Raw genomic sequence first — 10,969 nt, 5'->3', positions numbered from 1 at the left:
TCCGTCTTTAACGCGCCGACGTAAGCTATCCTCGTTCAACGACAGGCCCGTTCTCCTCCTCTTCTTTCTTTCAGAAATCTCTCTCTTCGTTGGTCGCTTGCTCGCGCCAAAGCGAGCGTCTTCGTCCCGCTTATGGTAATCACGCGCTCTCTCTCTTCGCCTTCGTTCGAGTCTCGTTGACTCCTCGAGAGCTTCGACTCTGTCCCTCTTCTACCACGTCTCCGCGTAGATTTTCCTACGATTTCTGTACCTCGTTCTTCTACCTCCCCTTACCACCGTCCCCTGGCCACCTCCGCGCTGTTCGAATAGCCACGGAAGGACCAACGAGAATCTGAGAAAGGGACCTGAGATAGGTACCGGAGACCGTGAAAGAACGAAATGAGCGTAGGTTTTGTAGGAAGAAGAGAGAGACAGGGGGAAAAGGAGACTCCGAAGGACCGATCTTACGTACAATCGGAGGCGTGCAGGTGTCCGTCGTTCGTCCGACGGTCGGTACGTCTGTCAGTGCCGCAATCTAAGCCGGGCTCCGGGACTAGCGACGGCTACGAGCGGACACCTGTTTTTCTTGGAAGCACCTGTTTTGTGCTACGGCCCTGCGGAACCGCCCGGCCGACCGACAGGCCCCGCGCGAACTTCTTTTTTCGCCGAACAGGAGAACGTGACAGGAATCCGTATTTTCTTTCCGCAACGTCCCTCTCCCCCTCCTACCTGGTTTACGGTATAATCGATAATGTTTGCATCGACGCGTGGTCATCCAGCAAAGCTGCAGGATTAGACCCTGAGCTGTAAGAAAGGCGCCTCTATTGTGGAAAAGGCTATTATTCAAATGCGTTTTCGTTGTCCGCGATAATGGTATTAAACGGGATGTCTTCTACGTATGGTTCTAGTCGCCCTTGCGAATTATCATCGACGACGGTGATAAGAAAAAAGACAAGTTTCAAAAGATCGATCTTTGTGGAAAATGGTTGCTCATTGTAGATTATAGAATAAGTCTTTTAAGTACGTGTCGCTTTATCATATAGTATTCCTTTAAAATGTGGTATTTTTAGATATTATGTGGGATATTCCTTCAGTGTGAAATGTCGTTGATAAGAGACGGAATAGCAATTTTTTTGAAAAACGAATCTTTGTTGTACGCAGCCGCAAAATATATTTTTATAGGTACATTTTTTTAAAGAACGCGATAAGTTATAAACTGCCGCTATCAAGTTGTTGCAACTTACAGAAGCGACAGTTATCGGTCTATATGCGAATATGAAATTATTATAGATTTGATTTACGTTGATGCAGATAATCGTATGATAAGATAGATCAAAGAAAATTACGTCTATTTCAACTATTCTATATGAAATAAATAAAACTGTTTTACAGTAGTTTGATTTTGATACTTTCCTCTCAAACGAGTTTCTTTCCATCTAATTAGTTTCCTATAGATACTTAAAGTCGTACGATTATCTCTTTATCTTTAATGCATTAATGTGATAACATTATTAACAATTGAATTGGCTAATAATTCAGAATTTTAAGCGAATCAGCAATTAATTCAAATAACATTGTATTTTAGACTAATTATAAAATGAAACAACACGTAAAATTCATTCTTTCTCAGCTTTGCAATTAATGTATGTACTCATTTAATATTACTAGCCCGTAAAACAAACTTCCCATCTTTCTAACCTAACTAATATTAATTCAAATGAAACTGGCGCCTTGCATCAAATTAATTATTACAAGATTATAAACCTAACTACAAACGCGTGTTTTCCCATCTTTATAAATTAATACGTCTACTCATTTAGCATTCCTGTATCATAAAACAAACGTCTCAAGTGTCTGAAGTCTACCCTAATATTAAATGTAAATTCAACTAAATTTGGCCGGCTGTATTAAATTAATTAATTAATTATAGAATAAAGATACGAACACTGCGAATACGTACTTTCTCATCTTTGTAAAACAATATGTTCGATCAGTATTCATTCTATGAAATCTTCAAACAAACTTCTGAAGATTCTTATTAAGATAAGCCTGATCAATATCGACTAATGCAAATGAAAAATAGCATCTTGCATCACGTTAGTTGTGGGATCGAGAGACCAACCACAAATATGTTTTTTCTCAGCCTTGTGTATTAATATATGTACATAGTATATTACTCATACAGTTAATATCAATATCAATATTAATGTTAATAGTTAATCTCAATTAATCTTAAATATTAATTCAAATTTGATACCTTACGTCAAATTATAGGATAAAAATACGAACATATTCATATCTTCTCAGCTTTGCAAAATAATATACACGATCGACATTTATTCTATGAAATCTTGAAACAAACCTCTGAAGCTTTCCAGTAGGATCAGTCTAATCGATAGAAATAAATACAAATACACGCATCACGAATATATACGTATTTTCTCAACTTAGTAAAATAAGTTAACGGGGAAAAAGCTTAATAAAATAGTATATTCAGTATCCATTTCATTGTAAAATCATAAAACAAGCTGCTAGAGTTTCCTAACAAGTCTTAGCCTAATCAACACAATCTCAAATGAAAAGCGGCGCCTTACATCAGACCGTATAATTACAGTATCGAAAAACCGGCAATAAACATGTATTTTTTCTCAGGTCTCTGAACGTGTACCAACTTCCGGGAAGCAAACTGGCATTGTCTTACTCGCGGAATGTGACTTGTTATGCAACTAGAATTGCTACCGTGCGCCATGCACCTAGCGAGAGTTAGGAGAGCAACGCACGCTTTTTTCTTTCTTCTTCCTTGTCTGCTCTCTTCCCTGAAGCTGTCGTTCTACAGCGCCGTCGAAATCTCTTTTTTCTTCCTACGAAGCAGAACTAGAGCAGAAGCAGACACGAGAGAACAGGGAGAAAACGTGAAAGGAGACTCGCACGGTTTACGCGAAGAACGCGACCGGGCACGATAATCCTGCCGGACGTGAGAGACCTGAGACTCATTCAGTGACGTGGGAACGTGTGCAGATACCATTCATAAGTCGGCCGGTGCTGTGTATGAGACAGGCCGGCTGAATGTGTGCGTGCGATCTAGAAGCCATAGAAGCGCGCACACGAGCGCGCACTCCAGTTGTTTGTCTCAATTTGTGTCGCGAGAGTTTCATGGAGATGGCAGGGAAGTTGTTATTTTTGTTTTTCGTTGCCGGTTAATAAATTGCACGGGAAGCCTGGTTGCTCCTGATAATGTTGCACTATCAGCATGAAGGATAGTCATTGGGATCTATGTGGCGTTGCTTACGCAAGACTAATGATTAGATCGCAGATGTTTATGCATATTTTTTTACTTAAAAGATCAGGAAATCAGCTACAATCTTTATTTGCTTTTTTATCAGTGCAATTAAAGGAATGGAATAATGTAAATGGGGATTTGTCTTACCTTATATAATATTATATCGAGTACTATATATGCATTCTGTACATTTTCTCGGCTGTAAATTTTTCATAAATACGTAGGTAAATATCCGCAGTCTACGAATAATTAATAATAGCGTGTCACGTTCTAGTTTCGTGACGCATCGCGATGTTTTAAAATAGTCCGACCACGAAAAGTGATATTTTATCTTAAAAGCATATAAATTATCGGGAGCAACGCTAAAATTATTAAAGATTACAAGTGGTTTTTTCATTGCCTTCTTTTATGAATTTGAGATATTCTCAATAGGAATTATCCGTGCGAACAATTATTTATAAGTGAACATCAATTTAACTAAAGGAATTTCAACTGGAACGATTATTTGCTTTTTCTATCGAATTGCAATAAAAGAAAAATGGATCGACTTATTAATCATTCGCTGTAGAACGGATCGACGTTGTAAGATACAGAGCAAGTTCTAGCACGGCAACGATTTTATCTTAATCCGTATACATATTCCCTGCGGACATGTGTCTGCATATATTGCAAAAATAAATCACCAATAACTGAATAATCAGGTGGCAGATAATGTTAATCCGTATGTCTGTATATTGCCAGCGGTCTGTTGAATTTTTAAATAAAATTATAAGAAACGTTGTAAAAAGTAAGTCTTAGTTTTTATCGTACCCAGAGAACCGAACCTAAACTACATACATGATAACGGTAGAAGTTTGACGAATGCGCACAGTCGTCACCGTTGTTGCACACGTGTGATGGCCAGGTGGTCATAAATCTGCCCGCATCCATATTGTACCAATTACGAATTCCAGTATTATGGTTAACAGTTACAAACTGTACTGCACTCTAGAAAAGGTATGGCTTATATTATATCTCTTTTATTGCACCTAACTCTTATGGACTACAGAATAATTTATATCTCTGCCATTAGACCCAAAGTTATGATTATTTCGCGTGTTTTGATTCGAGTTGACTATTTCTCTGAAACAAATGATTGTACGCGATGGCAATTCCAGTCACCCGACCGTTATGGGGTACAAAATAATTTAAGTATCCGCCATTTATCTCAAGGTTATGATTATTTCGCGTATTATCCATTCGAGTCGATCTTTTCTTTGTAACGTTTGATCGCGCACAATAACAACTCGAAACTGTCACTTGGCTGAGTGGAAAGAGCCACCAGGACACCCGCAGCCTTTCCTTCACGGCTCAAAACGAGTGTCGTGGGATTCGTGGGAGCCTGTTTTCCGTTCCTGCCTTGTTCCATCGCGACCTGTACATTTGAACGGACCCCACGCCGTTGTTTTATTGTTGAACGACCGCGAGGGAGAGCTCGAATTTCTGCTAAGATTGGAGAACACGCCTTAGGCGACACCGTTCGTAAGTCCTCCTCAGGTGTGCAGAGGCCTCGAAACGTTCTTGGAAACTATCTCCAAGCGGTCTTTATCTGTGTCTTCCTCTTTGTATGGAATATCAAGATCGGGATTTTTCGATCGTAATTTTACGAGGTCAATAATTATCGAATGGAAATCTCGAATTTTTGGTCAAAGTTGAGTTAACTGTACATTAGGATTCTACGTTCGTTTTAAGACACAAACGGCACGTTGAACGTTTGAAACTTATGAAATAGTGCAATTTAAAAGCTGTTCTTTCTCATGAATGTTAAGTGTGTGTTATTCGAGGTTTCCATTCAATTTGATAAGAATGTTCTCGACGAGTTTTTACGCAATTTTTTGCAAAGTGGTCTGTCATTCTTTTTTATCCTCGATAACTATGCAGAAAAATATGTTACTTAATCGATAAGTAGACTTAATTTCGACTTCAGGCAAAAATGTGAACAAAATGTGCACGATACATTAACAATGCAAGTAATTGTGCTGCTTCAAAAAACGTAATATTCTGTTTTTAGTGAGATCGCAGGTGTCGATTTGTACTAGAGTTTCTTGTCGGTGGAAAAATGGTTGGTATTGATTAATACAAACTATAATCTATGTATTTGTCACGTTTCTCACGATTCTTGGTCACACGTTTAATGTTGTAGATTAAGTATGGAATTATGTCACATTCATTTAACCCGTTTATCTCTGACTAGTTATTTTTTGTTCCTTATTGCGTTACAAAAAAGTTTTATGCAATATTTGTGATTTGTTAATTAGGAAAGACAGAAAGTTGTATGATGTTTTTAATATTAATCGCCTATAACATCGTGTGTAATAAAAATGATATACCTTTACGTTTATTCTTTTTTAATTTGATTTAATTTATTTATTATTGTATTATTGTATTTTACCAATACGTTACTGTGTTATATTTTCTATTTATGATAATTATTTACTGGCAAATTTACGATTCAAGGAGGGAATTCTTTGTTTTCAAAAGCAAACAAAATTTTTAACAGGATTAATAAATACATAAACCAAGTTAATGGAAAAGGTAAATGTAATTAATTACGTAGTTACAAGGTACAAAATCGATTCAAAGAATGAAAAATTCTTTTGTCAAACCCTTAACACGTTACAGACGGATGACGAAATATCTCGCCTTTCGTATCTTTCCGCTAGGGGCGGTAAAATATCGCTGACGAGATATCTCGCATTTTATATTATCAATCAAGAGCAATTATAACTCAGTTGCAAGTTATAACAGCTGTAAAAGTGTTCAGTGTTTTGTTACGTGAATTAATTTCTTAAGCCATTTAAATATGAGCAGTGATAAGTGACAACAAGTGATAATGAAAATGAAAATATGAAGTTTACGATTATGGCTCTTCAAAGCTTGTGACGAAGTAACTAGAAGACGATCGAACGAGCTTGGAAAATTTTAAAGGTAAAAAGAATTGAAAAATGAGATTTTAAGGATTAAAAATATTTAGCGCAACGAAAATAACAGTTTACCGGATATAATAAATAAAGTGTCTGACCTTAATTAATTTTCTGCCATTTAAAAGTACACGGTAATTATACGATTGAAATTTCGAAGTTACGATAGAATTACTTTTCTTAAACATGCAGGGAACAGCCAATATGAAAGCAAGTAATCTAAATTGTTTTCGAATAGGCTCTCGGGAGATTTCCGTGCGAGTTGCCGCGTTCAGCTTTCTCTACTCCGAGGCACAGCTGCGTTAATACGTTCCGGTGAAAGAAAGACGCATTGGCACGACACGTGACAAGCGATGCTTCGTTCGTCCAGACACCGATCAATAAGACGATCAGGTTTATATAGCGTTCTCCAAACCGAACCTAATGTCACATACTTACGTGCACACGCGTAATTTACTACACACGTGGCGGTAAAGTGTCGTCAGACGCGTTTGCAGCTCTGTTATATAACTCGACAAAACGTTCAAAGTCCGAGACGCTCTGGCTGCAGATGTTCTTGCAACATCGTTGTCCTTACGCGGATTTAAAGGTACATTTTTGATCTACATCTGCACTCAGTGGGGTCCTGGAAACCTTGGACTTTCGGCGAGGTAGGGGCCCCTGAGAAAATTCGAATATTCGACCAGGTGTTAGGCTGCCGCAGCACCTGGAGATTCTCGAGTGTACCGTTATATTTGTATAGATGCCCTTGCGTAAATTGTTACCTAAAACACGTAGCTATGTGTTAGACCGATTATACGCGAATAATGGTCGACATTGAAATCTCTCGGCCAACCTGACTGCCAAAACTCTCACAAAGAAACCAACAACAAGATTCCTCTTCCTCGAAATAATTCCAATTCGTTCCAGAAGGAATTCTCTTCGCTTAATTCGATTCGAATCATGCTTTGCCAATTTGTATCTCCTTCTCCTTTTCTTTCCTTTCTATTTTTCTTTTTTTTTTTGGTAATAACGTACCAAGGTAATTCTGCTGGTTCGTCAGCAGTTAAACGCGCGCTCCCCCTTTCTGCCAGTAGTTGTTTTATTGCAACCTTTCGATCAAGTCTACCAGGAAACGAGCAGGTTTCGGGGGACCGTCGAGGTCGTCAGCAGAAAATCCGTGATGTTTCGGCCAGGTGTCCTGCGAATTGCCAGTTTGCCCAAGCGGAGACACACTGGGGCTCTCGACGAGGATTGCACGCGGCTTTCCTATTTGTAATTAATGAAATGCTTTAAAAGACACCTGTGCGACCATCTCTGCCGCACAGGTGGCAGGCTGGTTATACGGCGATAAAGCTGGGCTTGTACAGGTGCGCGGCACAGGTACACCAGCACTCTGAATCGGGAACTAGCGGTGCAGTGAAACCCCGTCACAAGCGACAACGATGACCGTTTTGGTGATTACACGCCATCCACGGCCGAGACTTATCGCTCGTTAAAGATTATACGGGCTTGCCACTGCGCGGCCAGTTGAAAAAGACGAATTCGCTGAAAACGCCGTACAACCGGCAACGTTTAATTAAACAGTAGCCAAAGCTGTTGGAAACCTTCGAGCTCGATCTTGTTTGCGTTTGCAACGGGATCGATCCATCCTTTCACATGAGCTAGCATAATTGCGGGCAATTATTTCATTTAGCTTCGAAATTCTACTCCGATGGGTTTATAGTAGATTGTATTTATGGATGGAGAAACATGTTTATTCGTACATTCTTTCTCTAAGCAGATCTTTTATTTATTGATTTATGTATCATTATTTCTTCTTTACGAGACTAAGATTCTCTCAGATTAAGGTACTTGTAGATAGAAGAAACAGGTTGATGTTTGAAGGATGCCAATTAGTGGGTATAATATGTTTCGAGTTTACTAATTACCAGCTTGCCAATTATTATGTAGGTATTAAAACGGAAAATATTTATTGTAAACACTTAATGGTTTTTATTTATTATATATCGTGCGAAATAGGGTAAGAGTGTTATTTAATCCGACTTATTTAAAGTAATAATATTTTTTAATTATTTTTCGTCGCTAAGGTTTAATAGAAGTATATCTGTTTAAGATTAGTATCAGCAAGATGAAGCTCTGATGTTTTTAATGCTAAGAATGGGACAACAAATTTTGAATACATTAGATAAATAGGTAATATGATTCTTATTAATTTTCATAGGTATAATCGATAAATTATTTCCTCCCTATAATAATGTTAGCTAATTGTTTGTCTTTTTAATGCTAAAATTATTCATCGGTCTCTAGTTCGTTTTCTTTCATCTTAAGCTTTCGTACTTAAAATTTGTTCATTCTTAAAAAATACTAATAATATTACTACATTTGTGATGTAACATAAAGATTGAAAAAATATCTTCCAAATGGAAGTGCATACATTCTGCGCAAATGTGCTTTATTTATCGTCCCAATTATTACAAAGCTGTTAAATTTATCGGCAGACAGAGCTTGTTTCTCAAATTATTATTAACATAGCTGCATCTGAGCTGTGTCTACCGCATTCACAAATATTTATAACGCGCAATTTGGATCTCATTTTGCGATAACAAGCCTCATCGTTCATCTGAACTTCAAATCAATACCAATATAATAATGACAATATCATAAATAACACATCGGGCAATTAGGTAGAATCGTTTGCTCAAATGGTTTTGCACATCTGCGAGACACTCGTATATTAAAACCTTGAATACGCCACGTAAATTACATTGCCTGGGGAAATATCGTCATAACAGGCATTTCTGCAGGCTCTGCCCTTTTCATTCCTTTCATAGCCCTTCCAAATTACTCGAAAATCTCGATCCTTCGATTTCGTTAAACGCTATGTGCGCATAACTTTCCTCAAACGACTGCACATTTTTATCCTTCGTAAAGACTTAGTATAAATTACGTGTATCCCGCGTCCTAAAGTCGGATACACCTACAATTTGGTTTTTCAGACAATTCCCGTTGACATTCCTAATAAATGATTTATGGAAAAGTCGTAAACTCTCCCTGGAAGTTCTTTACAATTACTTGAAACACAATTCGATGAATGAGCAGGCCAGGTAACCGAAAATTCTCGAATGTTGTCACCCGGCTGAGACATTCGATGGTGTCGCATTGTAAACATCATGGTCCATGGACTACCATAAACGACGGATAGTCCGTTTTGTTTTCATCGGACTTTCCTCAGCTCGTTTATTTTTGCATGACAATGTCATTATGTACGCTTGGCAAAGATCAACCGATATCTTTTCGTCACGCCATAGATACCCCCATTGTTTCTGACACTGCATAAGGCAACGAGCCGTTTTTTTCTTCTCTGCTCTGGCCAGTCCGACCTCCTCGAAGGACGACCCGTTTCACCGACCGAAATGAGCAACCGGCTGTAAAAGTGGACGTTGAGTCATGTCCTCTTCGCATGTCGTCTTCTCAGACAATCGCTTTTCACCCCGTTGTATAGTATTGTACACCAGTGGTGTATACCGGAGCCGGAAAATTCGCCGAGGAAAGAAAATGATCGTTGACAGCTGGACCGGCGCAAAAAATGTTGACGACCGACACCTGCCGGTTTCCCGTGTGCCAGAACCGGTGGAAAAAAGGGAACCAAGCTCGCGGCCCGTGATTTTCATCGCGTGGCGCTCTTGTTGCGTTCTCGAAGGACACCCTGTTTCACGTGTGGAAGCGAGGTCTGCTCCAAGTGACTTCAAGTGGAGAGGGAAAAAAACGACGCAAAAATTATCGATTCGATACGGGAGGAACGGGATACTGTGGCATCATAAGAAGACACGTTACTGGAAATAATCAGGGCTTTACGGTTTCTCGGGAAAATTCGAGGGAACCGTAATGATGGTCAAGCTCGTACAGGTGTTGAATTTTAAAAAGCTGATTGAATTTTGTTTAGGAGGATGTAGGGTTTAGTTAAGATTGGATGGTTAGGATTTAATACAGGTTATTGAGGATGTATTGCAGATTTCTTTTTTACTTTCTGATTGATAGACCGATGTTTGAGGAAGTTCGTAACTTTTGTGTATGAAAGTGCTAGGAGCGATTTAGAAATTGTGCGTACCGTTATGATAATCGTCTTAGATAATGTGTATACTGAAATCTTTTTAAACGCTGAACAGTTGGTTCATGGTTTTTAATTATATTTAATAATAAACTTACAACGCTGAACCTTTTATTATTTTATCTTATGATCTTTGTGGTATATTATTTAGGTTAGTGTTAAGTAATCATACGTTTAAGTGTGTATATTTATATACAGGATGCTGTGTATAAGAGTAAAAAATTCTTGTTCGGATGAAGAACCTAACATCAATCCCTTCGAGGTCAAATGTAACTTTGCGAATGGTTCACTCACTATCGCGAGACGTGTTATAAATACGAATAAAAAAATTGATCGGGAAATATGTAAACTGATTAAGGAAATGTGAAGGAAAATATTGTAATGAAAAAGTCATCACCGATATTAATGAGAAATTACGACATGAATAACATTTTATTTCCTGTTTATAGAAGCGTTTGAAATGTGTCTTACTCCTATTTGCATATAATATTTACATTATAAATTGTAAATGATAAATTATAAACGTGCTGTATTCCTTATTGATTGATATATTTATTGTTTCGTGTCAATATTTTACGAGTACCAAAGACTTTTAAAGTCTTAAATCCTTTTCCTTAACATCCTGCGTAAAAAAGTATATGTTAAGTATTTGCTCTAGAT

At 38.0% G+C, this 10,969-nt stretch overlaps 1 long non-coding RNA gene across 3 annotated transcripts in view; it reads right to left on the bottom strand.

Moving 5' to 3' along the window:
* Positions 1-1,795: 1,795 nt before the first annotated feature.
* The window catches only part of LOC125385366, a 32,099-nt gene continuing 22,925 nt past the window's right edge, over positions 1,796-10,969 (bottom strand). For 2 of the 3 annotated variants that reach the window (XR_007224520.1, XR_007224521.1), the window contains exons 3-5: positions 7,055-10,931; positions 4,097-6,983; positions 1,796-4,004 (exon numbers count right to left, since the gene is read on the bottom strand). This is a non-coding gene — a long non-coding RNA (uncharacterized LOC125385366). The remainder of the gene's footprint in view (positions 4,005-4,096; positions 6,984-7,054; positions 10,932-10,969) is intronic. The other variant, XR_007224522.1, reaches the window with a different exon arrangement.

Source organism: Bombus terrestris, chromosome 7 (assembly GCF_910591885.1).
Source record: "Bombus terrestris chromosome 7, iyBomTerr1.2, whole genome shotgun sequence".
Lineage (NCBI taxonomy): Eukaryota > Metazoa > Arthropoda > Insecta > Hymenoptera > Apidae > Bombus > Bombus terrestris.
This window is presented reverse-complemented; position numbering and strand designations above follow the sequence as displayed.